Consider the following 16,093-nt stretch of genomic DNA (forward strand, 5'->3'; position numbering starts at 1 on the left):
AGAAAGATCATACAGCATGACCAAGTGGGATTTATTCCAGGGATACAAGGATGGTACAATACCTGCAAATCAATAAATGTGATACATCACATAAACAAACTGAGAGACAAAAATCACATAATCATATCAATTGATGCAGAAAAAGCATTTGACAAAATCCAACACCTTTTCTTAATAAAAACTCTCAGCAAAGTGGGAATAGAGGGATCATACCTCAACATAATAAAAGCCCTATATGACAAACCTACAGCCAACATCATACTCAATGGGCAAAAACTAAACTCATTTCCCCTAAGAACAGGAACAAGACAGGGATGCCTACACTCACCACTCCTCTTCAACATAGTACTAGAAGTGCTGGCCAACGCCATCAGACAAGAAGAAGAAATAAAAGGCATCCAAATTGGAAAAAAAGAAGTAAAACTGTCCTTATTCGCAGATGCCATGATAACTATACATAGAAAACCGCACAGACTCCATAAAAAACTACTAGACCTAATAAATGAATTCGACAACGGATACAAAATTAACACCCAGAAATCTATGGCATTTTTATACACCAATAATGAACTCACAGAAAGTGAAACAAACAAACAAACAAAAAATCCCATTTACTATTGCACCAAATAAACTAAGACAGTGGTCGGCAAACTGCGACTCGCGAGCCACATGCAGCTCTTTGGCACCTTGAGTTTTTAGCAAAGCCAGCTTAGGAATACCCTAATTAAGTTAATAACAATGTACCTATCTATATAGTTTAAGTTTAAAAAATTTGGCTCTCAAAAGAAATTTCAATTGTTGTACTGTTGATATTTGGTTCTGTTGACTAATGAGTTTGCCGACCACTGAACTAAGATATCTGGGAATAAACTTAACTACGGACGTAAAAGACCTGTACTCTGAAAACTAAAGGACATTGAAAAAAGAGATAGAGGAAGACTTAAACAAATGGAAGAACATACCATGTTCATGGATTGGTAGAAACAACATCATTAAAATGTCCATACTACCCAAAGCAATCTACAGATTCAATGCAATTCCCATTAAAATACCAATGGCATATTTCAAAGATCTAGAACAAACTCTTCAAAAATTCATCTGGAATAAAAAAAGACCCTGAAGAGCCACAGCAATCCTAAGAAAGAAGAACAAAGTTGGAGTGATCACAATACTAGATATCAAGCCATATTACCAAGCCACGTTTATCAAAACTGCTTGGTACTGGCACAAGAACAGACATATAGAGCAATGGAACAGAACAGAGAACCCAGAAGTCAACCCAAGTCATTTTGCTCAATTAATATTTGACAAAGGAGGCATGAGCATACAATAGAGTCAAGACAGTCTCTTCAATAAACGGTGCTGGGAAAATTGGACAAATATATGCAAAAAAATGAAACTAGATCACGAACTTACACCATACACAAAAATACACTCAAAATGACTAAAGGACTTAAATGTAAGATGGGAAACCATCAAAATCCCACAAGACTCCATAGGCAGCAAAATAGCAGACATATGCCATAGCAATATCTTTAAAGACACAGCTACTAGGGCAATAGAGACTAAAGAGAAAATAAACAAATGGGACTACATCAAAGTAAAAACCTTCTGCACAGCAAAAGAAACCATCAACAAAACAACAAGAAAGCCCACTGCATGGGAGAACATATTTGCCAATGATATTTCTAATAAAGGTTTAATCTCCAAAGTTTACAGAGAACTCATACAACTTAACAAAATGAAGATAAACGATCCAATAAAAAAATGGGCAAAGGGTCTAAATAGACACTTTTCAAAAGAGGACATACTGAAGGCCCAGAGATATATGAAAACATGCTCAAAGTCACTAATCATCAGAGAGATGCAAATCGAAACAATGAGATACCATCTCACACCTGTCAGAATGGCTAAAATCAACAAAGGACAAGTGCTGACAAGGATGTGGAGAAAAAGGTACTATCGTGCACTGCTGGTGGGAATGCAGACTGATGCAGCCACTGTGGAAAACAGTATGGTGTTTCCTCAAAAAATTAAAAATGGAACTCCCATTTGACCCAGTAATCCCACTTCTAGGACTATATCCCAAGATACCAGAAACACCATTCAGAAAGGATATATGCACCCCTATGTTCATAGCAGCACAATTTACAATAGCTAAGATTTGGAAACAACCTATGTGCCCATCAGCAGATGAGTGGATTAAAAAACTGTGGTACATCTATACAATAGAATACTATGCCGCTATAAAAAAGAAGCAACTTTTACCATTTGCAACAGCATGGATGGAACTGGAGAGCATTATGCTAAGCGAAATATGCCAGTTTGAGAAAGATAAATATCACATGATCTCACTCATATGTGGGATATAATGATCAACATAATTTGATGAATAAGAATAGATCCAGAGACAAATGGTAGGGGAGGGGAGGGTTATAGAGCAACCAAAGGTCTTGTATGTTTGCATATTAGGATAACCAATGGACACAGACACTGGGGTGGTGGGGGCTCGCCCAGGATGGGAATGGCTGGGTGTGGGAAGGTCAATTGGGGAAAAAGGAGACATATGTAAAGCTTTAGACAATAAAAATATTTGAACAGTATATAATAAGTTATGCAGCTTGCATAAAAAGTTGAACAAAATGATATGATCCAACAGTCCTTTGGAATGTTTAATCTGGCTAGTACAAAGAAATTAGGAGTAGAGGAGACCAATTGGCATATCTCAGGTGGAGACAGGAAGTTTCTATACAAATTAGGCTAGGAGAATTTTAAGAAATATACAGATCTGAGAAGTATTGAAGCAATAGGCCTGGAAGAATTTGTCAACTGATTTTATTCTGTTTGAGAAAAGAAGAAGGATGCAAAGACTATGAGCTTAGGTAACCTGTGTCATTTGAAAAGAGGAATGTTCATGGTGGAAGCATGTTTGGAATAGAGGGAGAAATGGAGAGTGTGTGTTTTGGAGAGAGAGCTGGTGAGGCCGTCTTTGGATGCCTTGACTCTCAGAGGCTGGGAACACCTTGATAGGATGTTTTACATAGATAGTGTTTTAGAAAAAATGCCAGAGCTGGAAATATAGTTTTGGAAGTCTTGTACCACATGGAAATTCTTATTGCATTCATGAAATTGGATGAGATTGTCAAATGACACAATGTATAGGGAAAAAAAATGAGGAAAAAACAGCTAATAGTGAGACCCAGGAGTCAGGGACAACATTGAGAGGGGGTGAGAGAGAAGATAGAAAAGAAGGAGCAGATAAAGAGAAGAAGGAAGAAATCACGTGAAAGTCATGAGAACAAAGCTTCAGGAAGAAAGGGGAGGTGTCCACAGTGTCAGATGTGACAGGAGGTCCATGCCGTTAGAGCCCTGCCCAAAAGACACACTACTATGTATATATTACCTTGGGATAGGCAATGCGTGAAAAGAAAACAGCTAGCATTGATACTGCTTTATTTGATATTTCCCCCAAAGTCCTGTGTTTTGGGATAACTAACATTTTAAGCCAAGTGCTATGAGCACATTTGCTCTAGAGCCAAGACTTTAAAAACCAAACCAAACCATTTGAAAATGGTCATTTGGGTGCAAAGATTTTGTAATTCTGCCTTAGTGTCTTCACATAAAACAACTCATTTTAATGGGAGCCTAAGCTAGAAAGCCAATAAATGCTTTAAAAACAAAATATTCTTGATTAAAATAACACTTGTGACAGTACAAAATGAAACTAAAAGAAAGGTGCTAAAAACTAGACAAAGGCAAACAGATGATGTCTTTTTAAGCAGGTATTCATCTCAAGCAGATAAGAGAAAACTCCTGTCTAGGAGTAGTGGTCTCTCTTTTGAAAATTTTTCTACTAAAATCTGGGATGAGTTGACATCTATTAACATCCAAGTGGATCCAGATTTGTCATTTCATCTCTCAGGCAGGTGCATATCCCGTGTTGGCTCCCTTCTTAAGTAGTGAGGTCATATATCCCAGTGTGCCCTGCTGTCATGGTGTAATTATCAACAGCACCTCCTTTTGTTTTTAAACATGTCCCAGAGTGGATGTTAAATTACATGTCTACGCTATTCCTAGGTCTCTCACTCTCATACAATCATCAGAAAATAATAGTGACATTTGAGGGCACTGACATTCTGATAAACTGGAATTTGAATCTAGTTTCCAACATTTAGGGAATTTGTTTCAGCAAGATTTGTTCTTGGACAAATTTTAACTTCTTGGGCTTTGGTTTTCCCAAATGATAAAGGAGAATAACTAAAGAACTTCCTGAATAAGCTTATTGTCATGAGGTGATGTCCAGAAAGGGTCGAGCACTTTACTGGAACATTCAGAAACACTAGATAAATGATACCAGTAAGTATTATCATTATTACTGCTGTCATCTTCCATCTAGAGACCGGGATTTAATTGAAGCTATAGTTTTTTGTTTTGTTTTGTTTTGTTTTTATGGTTAATGACCTCTTCATGCTCCAAGTGGAATGCCTCTTTCCTGTTGCCAAAACTTGACCACAGGTGACATTTCCCCTGGTGTTAGGGACAGTAAGAAGTGCCATTAATAATTGTGCACCCAGGTGGGTTCATCCCAACATCATTCTCACTATAGGCCTCATGGTAGTCTGCATAGCTCCTGGACACAATCTGAAGTGAGGACAGAAACTGAAGTAACAACTACAAACAGGGTCATCAAAATCTATAGCCAGTATTCTGAGGTCATGCCATATATATTTAAAAGGCAATTTTTACTTTCACATGTATTATTACATGGATAACAATATGAATCTTGAGAGAATGGTCTTTTTCTTACAGTTCTGAAATTATATTTTATGACCTAAAATTCAAGTCTTCTAATAGTTTTAAAACTGAACCAAATTACTCTGGATTTTTGCACTGCCTCAGAAATCAGAAAACATGCAAAATAGTCTTTTGCCTTATGTAGAGTCCACTATCAGTTTAGACCACAAGTCTGTGTCTCAAAAAATTATCTGTCATACATAAAGCAACAATACTATAACGGCTCTTGCCTTTTTGAGCTTTTTTTCTGAAGAAGGTCTATTATTAGATTCTCTTTGGTTGCTGAAACAATTAGATCATAAAAGTCACACTTACTGAAAGCATCACCAGTTGCCAGCATCTCATCTGATTTTAAGAACTGCAGGATTGCGTGATGTCCTTATACCTGAGTGAGTTCAAGGTATTTTTACACCTTCTCCCTTAAGTTTTCATGCTTTTAATTTTTCTTATATCTTGTCTGAATGGGTGACATTGATGTTTATGGACATTCATAATTACCTATGAGAAAGCGAGGAAGTAAACCTAAGGTTGTTTCCTTTCTTTGAGTATTAACCATGTTCCTGTTTAGTTTCAGCAGGGGGTTGAGGGGCAGGGGGCAATGCAGGAGTCCTCAGGGTTCTGGTCATACCCTGCAAGTCTCCTAGCCCATGCAGATTCCCATTTCTTTCCCAAAGCACTCAGCTGTCCCCTCTCCTAGCCCATGCAGATTCCCATTTCTTTCCCAAAGCACTCAGCCTTAGGGGTCTTCTGGACAAGAAGCAGATCACATCACTAAGCAAAAACCCCTCTGAGCTTTCAGATTGTGGATGTATTTGCCAAACAATATATTCTCCTCTGTTTAAGAGACCATAGCAACTTCCTGCTCTGAAGCTGCATCTCATATTCTGATTGCCTGAGTGAGACTTGCCCACTTCACATGAAAAGTGTATCATTTCCCCCAAAATATTTATAACAGTGCAGGGAAGTAAATACAAACCCATTGCAATGAAGATTCCATGAGACAAGGCAAGCATTTAGTCCAGTGTCTGGCGCATGAGTGTTCAATAAACACTGGCCATTACAATTTGTTAGCCTATCATTTAAGCAGAATGTTTTAATTCTCATAACAATAAGTCATAGCCTAGGGGAAGATTCCAGGTCATGGTGGACTGTTCTTCTACATCACACGAGGACAGACTTAGTCAGGAATATAGTACAGATATTCCTCAGGCCTAGGTCTTCAGAAATATCATTGCTCTGAAGATAGAGAGTGAGTAGAGAAGAGCTGGTGACAAGTTACTGAGCTGGAAATAAAGGGATAAAAAGAATGAATTTATGAACACACGAGCTTTCAAAAACCTCTTAGCCCATATATGGGACTTTATTTGGAACCAGTGCCATCTGTTAGCCGGATGTCTCTGACAGAAATGTGTCCATGAATTTGGACCTTTCTTTTTTTTCCCCCCTCAGCTGTGCAGTGTAGCCAGATGTTCTTGTGTTTCAGAAGCAACCACATCCATCAAGCTCTTTGCGGGACGGGATCATTCATGCTTGTGTGACTTCATTTCTCCAACAGTGAGACTAGTGGGCTTGTTTATACACTTTTTTCTTGATTTTTTTTCTCATGTTGCTTCAAATTAAATTAAAAGCCAGCACTGTCACTAATTAACCAAGGGTGGCATATTTGTAAACCTGGATTTGCCAGGTTGCCAGTTGAGTTGCCAGTTGAGAAAAATTCCTCTGCGCTCTTTGCCAAAACCGTGTTTACCAGGCACCATTGGTGTCTTGGCAATGCTGCTTCGGTTTTGTCAGAACATAATGTAGCTGTGTAAAAGATGTCCTTCGGAGATGTTAGCTGCCTTGCATTGTTCCCAGCTTAAATATGCTGTGAACTAATTAACACCAGCGTGAGAGTAAACACTCAAATATCGTTACCTTGCGAATCACAGCACACAAATTTCTGTGCATGGGTTTCTGTCTCCTAAAAAGAGAATGATGATGGTTGTTATCACAGGAAGAGAAAATATTGGGAAAGTATAGCATTGGCATCTGCTAACAGGCATTCTCACATCCCAGTTTCTAACAAGCTTGCAAACTCCAACGGCCGTACTATCAGAAATGGGTGTTAAAAATATTGCAGACTTTACCCAGAGAAGAGGTAACTGTATTCAAGAAGCTTCAGTTATGGGGGGAGGGACTTAAATTCATGCTAGAAAGAAAAGTTTACTTGCTTTTTTTCTCCTCCTATCTGCATGTGAGCTCTACTGGCCGCAGGGCCACTTGAGTCCAGGCACTCCTGACTTAAGATGACTTCCTTGCTTATGAACACCTTGAGGTTGACACTCTCTGAGCTGTGGAGTAAAAGGCGGTGCCTGCTTCCTCTGAGCCTTGGTCTGAAGTGACTCTGACCATTGGAATCTGAGATTTTAAGTGGTCAAAGGAAGAGAAGTTAAAGAGAACAGAGACCACTCTTATGGAAATAATGCTGATTTTCATACACTCACATGGAAACAGGATTCATTCTTTTTTTTCTGTAAAACTTGCTTTTAGTATAGGAACACAGACCAAAAATATATACGTTACTATCCTATATAATGAAGAGCTAATATGCAAATGGTTGACACGCCCTCCTGCCCTGGCTCCCTGGTGCCGGGTCGGGGGACCTGAGGCCTGGCAGGGGGACCTGAGGCCGCATCCCCCACCCCAGTGCCGGGACCAGGGGACCTGAGGCTGTGCCCCCGCCAGGCAGGGCTTGACGGGAACCTGAGGCTGTGCCCACTGCCCAGCGGGGCTTGATGGGAATGGGGCCAGCCAGGTCTGGGTCTTGCGAAATTTTGAGGCGAGCGCGGGTGGGCAGGGACTTAACTCTGGGTCCTATGGTGCACCCCAGACTCTGACAGGAGGGAAATTTTCATATACATTTTACTAATTTTCTTCCATCTCTGACACTTCTATTATAGAGAAAGGGCAAATAGCAATATTAAAAATTTTCCTCTAATTAATTCCCGTTTAATGTGCATGAATTTCATGCACCAGGCCACTAGTATACTCTATAAGAGTGCTGTCCAATAGAACTTCCTGTGACAATGGAAATGTTTCTGTGCTATGTGTTCACTACAGTAGCCTTTCACCACACTGTGGCCCTTGATCACTCCAAGTAAGCCTAATGAGGCTGGAAACAGATACGTAATTTATGTTCATTTAAATTAATTTAAATTCAAACATTCCCCTGTGATCATGGCCTCTGTATTGGGTAGCAGAGCAGCCCGACCGTATTTTAAGTGCAGCATTATTTTACATTTTTGCAAACCTTTGTTAGGTCTGTCTGATATAATGATGACTGATTCTTATATTGGAATAGTTATGACCTAGTTTATGAAGAAAATCTAGCCATTCCCAGACCTATATATTCAGAAAGAGAGATATATACTCAAGAATCAAGATTTAATAAGTTACCAATATTTAATGCCTCATCCAAGACATTCTTAAATGACATCAGCTTTTTAAAACAATGCTTACTGCCACTGCCTGGATTTATGCTAAACGCCAGCAGTTTTACCTACCTCTGCTTTTACACCAATAGTATAAATGTCAATGCAGTGTGTAAAAATTAATAACATCTAAATAGTACTTTGTAAATAGTTTAGGCTTTTCAGAGCCCCTGCCAGGGTGTCCTGGCCCCCTAGAATTCTACAGCCTAGAATCTCTCAGGCTTTCCCATGCCACACAGCCCTCCCATCACCAAGTCACCCATATGCCACTTCTCATCTAACAGAACTACTTAGCCCTGTTCTCTGTGACACTGTGCCAGCCAACAATAAGGATCCCACCTTCTCCCCCAAGCACTGTGCTTGTTATATTTTCCAAGAGACATAATTGCCACCTTAAAAGGGATTCTGTGCCATTTGTAATAATTGCTACATTCCTCATTTACCCCCTTCCATATGAACAGATCTATGCGTTCTTTCTTCACCTCCAAGGTCAGCATTTTCAACCTGTCTGCTGGAGAGCTCCACCAGTATACTCACCTGGAAATAATCACCTGTTTATTTGTCTCCTTGACTATTTTTTACTATTTCTCCTTGAAGTAAAACAGCATTTACTTAATAAGTAGTAGCTGGGTAGAAGAATGTGTCAGCATGATCCAGCTCACCGCTCCCACACTGACCTGCTCCTCTTATGGTTCTATTTCCCTGAATGGTCCTCCCTTTCAGACAGTCACTAGCCATAGTCATCTGAGCCAAGCATCATGTCTGAGAATTTCCTCTTTTTTGTCTAGTTTACATAAACAGCGTGAGATATAGACGGGTCTTAGAGTGAATAAATGTACAGCTACATGACTTGGGGTACATATTTTAGCTTTCAGCTTCCCAATGTAAGATGCATCTGAAAGGAGCTCTCCCCATATCACATGGCAATGGGAATAATATAGTTTAAGAAATTGTCAGAAACTTTGAAAGGATATATTTAAAATTTAAGAGGGCTTCAGAAGTCCTCCCTGCCCTGGATTTTATCATGCTAAAACTTAGAGACCTAAACATCAGAGACCCCACATTTGGCAGAGGACATATATCCTCACCTTTCTGTGGGGATTCCAGGCACCATCCTTTAGTTACCAAGTTTATTAAGGGACTCATTACTGACTGCCTAAGTTCTTTAAGGCCTCACAGCAGAGTGGGCTCCAGGGGACTGAACACATTCTGAATTAGAGTTGCAGAGGAGTCTGGAGACTGTTACTTTTGGAGCCTAGAACAATTACAGTGAAATAGTGTCACTTTCTCACAGGAATGTATTTTCCTAAAAATCACTAAGGAAAAATTCCACAATATATGATCAAGGTGTGTTACTATTAATATGAAAATCTAATCTAATTATTCTAGAGGAAGAATAAATGGTGTAGAGGTGCAAAAACTGGACTGGGAATTGGGACCTCTCTTTTAGTCTTGGTTCTGCCCCTAAGTAGTTGTATTAATTCGGACAAGTAATTGAACATCTTTGGGTTTCAGTCTCTTACTCTGTGACATAAGCCATAACTTTCTTTTTCATCTTTGAATTTTCCAGTTTTCTAAATCCATATAATTCTACTCTGATGAACCAGCTCACATACTTGTAACTTTGCCCTTTGCAAACATAGATTATGAGCAATTAACTGAATTTTATTTTGTTGGGAAACTTTTACTAATGTACATATTATGAGATGCAAATGTGAGTGTTAAAATGTATACTATTTGGCTTCTGTGCATACTAAGCCAAGTGCAGCATGAGAAACCTGGGGCCAGAGGCTCTTCATTTTCCACTTAATGGAATAACTTCTTTTGCCTAACACATCAGTAAAATCTAGAGTCAGAAACAATTGATTTACTCCCTCGCCGATTTGGCTCAGTGGATAGAGTGTTGGCCTGTGGGGCTGAAAGGTCCCAGTTTGATTCCAGTCAAGGGCACATACCTTAATTGCAGGTTTCCTGGCCCTGGTAGGGATGTGTGCAGGGGGCACTTTTAATTTTCTGGTTTGTCAATAATACCAATTATTTGAAAATATAGATTCATAAATATGAAGCCATATGCTTGATTAAAATTTTACATAACAGACTTGGCTGGTGTGGCTCAGTTGGTTTGAGTCATCCCATGCACAGAAAGGTTGCCAGTTCGATTCCTGGACAGAGTACAACATGCCTGGGTTTCAGGCTCAATACCAGATCCCCAGTAGGGGGCATAAAGGAGGAAGCTGATTGATGTTTTACTCTCACATTGATATCTCTCTCTTTCTATCTTGCTCTCCCTTCCACTCTCTCTAAAAATCAATAAAATATTAAAAAGATCAAAAATAAAAACTTACACAGTAGATGCAAGATGCAGCAGAGTGCATTATTTTCTAAGTCTTTATTTCATGGACTGGGACACAGTAAATGCTCAAGCAAAGGTACTCATGCATGTGTACTAGCACTGGAAAAATCTGCCTTCTAGGCCATTTCATAATACTAAAGGGAGGAATCCAACAAGAAGATATCATTTGGGAAACATATATGCACCCAATACAGGAGCACCCAAATACATAAAAAAAACTTCTGGAGGATATCAAGGGAGAGACTGACAGCAATACAGTCATAGTAGGGGACTTTAATACCCCACTAACACCACTGAACAAATCCTCTAAACAAAAAATCAGCAAAGAAAAATTAATCCTAAATGACTCACTAGATCAGATGGAATTAATTGACATCTTCAGAACATTTCACTTCAAAGCCAGAGAATATACATTCTTCTCAAGTGCACATGGGTCATTTTCAAAGATAGACCATATATTGGGACACAGGCAAAGTCTCTTCAAATTCAAGAAGATAGAAATAATATCAAGCATCTTCTCAGACCACAATGGCATAAAACTAGAAATCAACTACAATAAAAGAAATAAAAAAAAAATCAAACACCTGGATGCTAAATAGCATGCTATTAAACAATGACTGGGTTACCAGAAAGATCAAAGAAGAAATAAAAAGCATCATGGAAACAAACAACAATGAAAACACAACAGTCCAAAACCTATGGGACACTGTGAAAACAGTCTTCAGAGGGATGTTCATAGCTCTACAGGTCTACCTCAAAAAACAAGAAACAATGGTAATAAATAATCTAACCCTACAACTCAAAGAGTTAAAAAGAGAGCAACAAGAAAAGCCCAGCAAGCAGAAGGAAGGAAATAATAAAGATCAGAGCGGACAGAGCAGAAATAAACAATATAGAGACCCCCCCCCCCAAAAAAAAATACAAAAGATCAACAAAACCAAGAGCTAGTTCTTTGAAAGGATAAACAAGATTGATGAACCACTAGCCAGGCTCACCAAGAAGCAAAGAGAGAGGACCCAAATAAACAAAATCAGAAATGAAAGAGGCGAAATAACAAAAGACCCCAGAGAAATACAAATGATTACAAAAAAATACTATGAACAACTCTATTCCAACAATATGGACAAACTAGATGAAATGGACATATTATTAGAAAAATACAAGCTCCCAAAACTCAATCAAGAAGAATAAAAAAACCTGAATAGGCCTATAACTACCAAAGAAATTAAAACAGCCATCAAAAATCTTACAGCAAACAAAAGCCCTGGTCTGGATGACTTTACAGGGGAGTTCTACCAAACATTCAAAGAAGAACTAAAACCTATCCTCCTCAGACTATTTCAAAATATTCAAGAGGAAGGCACACTTCCAAACTCTTTCTATGAAGCCAGCATTACCCTAATCCCAAAACCAGATAAAGACACCACAAAAAAAGAGAACTACAGGCCAATATCCTTGATGAACATAGATGCTAAAATCCTCAACAAAATTCTAGCAAATCAGATTCAGCAATACATTAGAAAGATCATACAGCATGACCAAGTGGGATTTATTCCAGGGCTGCAAGGATGATACAATATCTGCAAATAAATAAATGTAATATATCACATAAACAAACTGAGAGACAAAAATCACATAATCATATCAATTGATGCAGAAAAAAAGGATTTGACAAAATCCAACACCATTTCTTGATAAAAACTCTCAGCAAAGTGGGAATAGAGGGATCATACCTCAACATAATAAAAGCCCTATATGACAAACCTACAGCCAACATTATACTCAATGGGCAAAAACTTAACTCATTTCCCCTAAGAACAGAAACAAGACAAGTATGCCCACTTTCACCACTCCTGTTCCACATAGTACTAGAAGTACTAGCCATAATGATCAGACAAGAAGAAGAAATTAAAAGCATCCAAATTGGAAAGGAAGAAGTAAAACTGTCCTTATTCGCAGATGACATGATACTATACATAAGAAAACCCCAAAAACTCCATAAAGAAACTACTAGATCTAATAAATGAATTCGGCAATGTAGAAGGATACAAAATTAATGCCAAGAAATCTATGGCCTTTTTATACACCAGTAATGAACTCACAGAAAGAGAAATGAAAAAAATAATCCCATTTACCATTGCACCAAAAAATTTAAGATTCCTAAGAGTAAAATTAACTAAGGACATAAAAGATCTGTACTCAGAAAACTATAGAAAATTGAAAAAAGTGATAGAGGAAGACATAAACAAATGGAAGAACATACCAGGTTCATGGATTGGTAGAATCAACATCATTAAAATGTCCATACTACCCAAAGCAATCTACAGATTCAATGCAATTCCCATTAAAATACCAATGGCATATTTCAAAGATCTAGAACAAATTCTCTAAAAATTCATCTGGAATAAAAAAAGACCCTGAAAAGCCACAGCAATCCTGAGAAAGAAGAACAAAGATGGAGGGATCACAATACCAGATATCAAGCTATATTACCAAGCCACGGTTCTCAAAACTGCCTGGTACTGGCACAAGAACAGACATATAGACCAATGAAATAGAATAGAGAACCCAGAAATTGACTCAGGCCATTATACTCAATTAATACTTGACAAAGGAGGCAAGAGCATACAATGGAGTCAAAACAGCCTCTTTAATAAATGGTGCTAGGAAGTTTTGTCAGATACATGCAAAAAAATGAAACTAGATCACCAACTTACACCATACACAAAACAAACTCAAAATGGCTAAAGGACTTGAATGTATGATAGAAAACCATAAAAATCCTACAAGACTCCCTAGGCAGCGAAATAGCAGACATATGTCTTAGCAATATCTTTACAGATACAGCTCCTAGGGCAAGGGAGACTTAGGAGAAAATAAACAAATAGGACTACATAAAAATAAAAAGCTTCTGCACAGCAAAAGAAACCATCAACAAAACAACGAGAAAGCCCACTGCATGGGAGAACATATTTGCCAATGATATTTCCGATAAGGGTTTAATTTCCGATAAGAGAACTCATACAACTTAACAAAAGGAAGCTAAACAATCCAATAAAAAATGGGCAAAGGATCTAAATAGACACTTTTCAAAAGAAGACATACAGAAGGCTGAGAGACATATGAAAACATGCTCAAAGTCACTAATCATCAGAGAGATGCAAATCAAAACAACAATGAGGTACCATCTCACACCTGTCAGAATGGCTATCATCAATAAATCAACAAAGGACAAGTGCTGTTGAGGATGTGGAGAAAAAGTTACCATCGTACACTGCTGGTGGGAATGCAGACTGGTGAAGCCACTGTGGGAGACAGTATGAAGTTTCCTCAAAAAGTTGAGAATGGAGCTCCCATTTGACTCAGTAATCTCACTTCTAGGACTATATCCCAAGAAACCAAAAACACCAATTTGAAAGGATATATGCACCCCTATGTTCATAGCAGCACAATTTACAATAGCTAAGATTTGGAAACAGCCTAAGTGCCCATGCGTGAATTAAAAAACGGTGGTACATCTACACAATGGAATACTACGCTGCTATAAAAAAGAAGCAACTTTTACCATTTGCAACAGCATGGATGGAACTGGAGAGCATTATGCTAAGTGAAATAAGCCAGTTGGATAAAGATAAATATTACATGATCTCACTCATATGTGGGATATAATGATTGGCATAATTTGATGAATAAGAATAGATCCAGAGACAAATGGTAGGGGAGAGGAGGAGGTTAGAGAGCAACCAAAGGACTTGTATGCATGCGTATTAGCATAACCAATGGACACAGACACCGGGGTGGTGGGGGTTTGCCCAGAGTGTCAATTTGTGAAAAAGGAGACATATGTAAAACTGTAGACAGTAAAAAAAAATAAACCTGCCTTCTAATAACTTTACAATATTGCCTGATTGGCTACAAAGAGGCATTATTCATAACTGCAGCATATTAGCTTTTCTGTGTTTCATTGTGATACACCATACATTTCTGAGTATGGTTTGAGCCTTGGTAAAACCATTCCACTTGCAGTGAGGACATTTTTTATATCAATACCTGAACACATCTGTGTCTTCCTTCATGCCATCATTGTCATTGTGCTATAGGATCAAACACTGTCAGAGTGAGAGTAAAGGGCGAGGCATTTATATTAATCTTAGAACATACCGTAATTTATATTGGGACAAGTTAGCATGCTGAGTTTTTCCAATAAGACTGTAGAGAGAAAAAAGTGCTATGACTCCAAACATGTGATTAATTCAGAGAAAGTGGACTTCTGTCTAGAAATCAAGCAGATAAAAGGAATTGATGGTGTCTCTGATGTGGTGGAACCTGCTTTGTCAGTGAATAAGGTTAAGCTGTTGGTGTGAGTTTTAATGCAGTTTTAGCCACACACAAAAAAAATCTTAAAAATTAAATTTATATTTATTTATGAACAGACCTACTAGGAAATGTCTTTTTACCTAAATAGATATAATTTTTGTCCTTTTCAGACAACTCCAATTTATTATTTGTAAATTAGAGGAGTATAATTTCAATTCACCTAGAATTTGACTGTGACAGTGAGCAAATTGACTAATCACAGTAAGTTTAACATGATCTCATTCATATTTACCACTGTCTCTAGGAAACTAAAGAGTTCTAAAGGCACCTATTAAACCACAGTGGAGCCAACAGCCTCACATTAAATGACCAGTGACAACCCATTTATTCACCCCTCAACACCTTTTCAAAGAATCCTACCTCCAAGGTGTCATCATTTTACTCCCTTAGGATTAGCTTACGTAGGGTTATTCTCCCCCTCACTTCTCACTCCCATTTGTTTTATATTTCCTTATCTAGAAATTTCAAGCTAATATTTAAAAATGACCCAAATAATTTTATTTCCATTCTTTTTAGGATATTGCCTCAAGATGTCTCTATTTTGATGGCCGATTATGAAGTGTGAGTGACAAGATAAACCAGAAGGAATGCAGCAGCAATCAAATTATTCTTGTAAGGTGATGCATCTGAATAAATTGAAATTTGCATCGAATAAATTAATTGAGGAAAGTTCCATTTGGAAATTAAGGACAAGAACTTTTAAACTGCAATGACTAAAACATACACTGCTTGCCTGCAGGATTATACCTGTGTCTTCTCTCCCTCATCAACCCTCCCAGGAGACTCTGTTTTGTTTAGTTTGTGCGACTGGCTTGCAAGTCTGAGCTAACTGAGAAAGGGCTGTTTCTAAGGATAGCAAATCAAAATAACATTATAGTCACTTCAAACAATGTTTTGAAATTCAAGTTCAGATCAAGTAGTTCCTACTACAAATACTTTTGTCTTCACACCTGCTTTCCTTCTCAACTATGTCATTAGTGACATTGTGCAAAGCAACTAAAAGGTCAATTCCATCTCCATAGGTTATAATGACCTTGCAGAAGAGAAGAATCAAAAAAAAAAAGGAAAAGAAAGAAATGAAAAGAAAAAAAACAAGCCT

The sequence above is a fragment of the Cnephaeus nilssonii genome (assembly GCF_951640355.1).
Source record: "Cnephaeus nilssonii genome assembly, chromosome: 7".
In the NCBI taxonomy this organism is placed as follows: Eukaryota; Metazoa; Chordata; class Mammalia; order Chiroptera; family Vespertilionidae; genus Cnephaeus; species Cnephaeus nilssonii.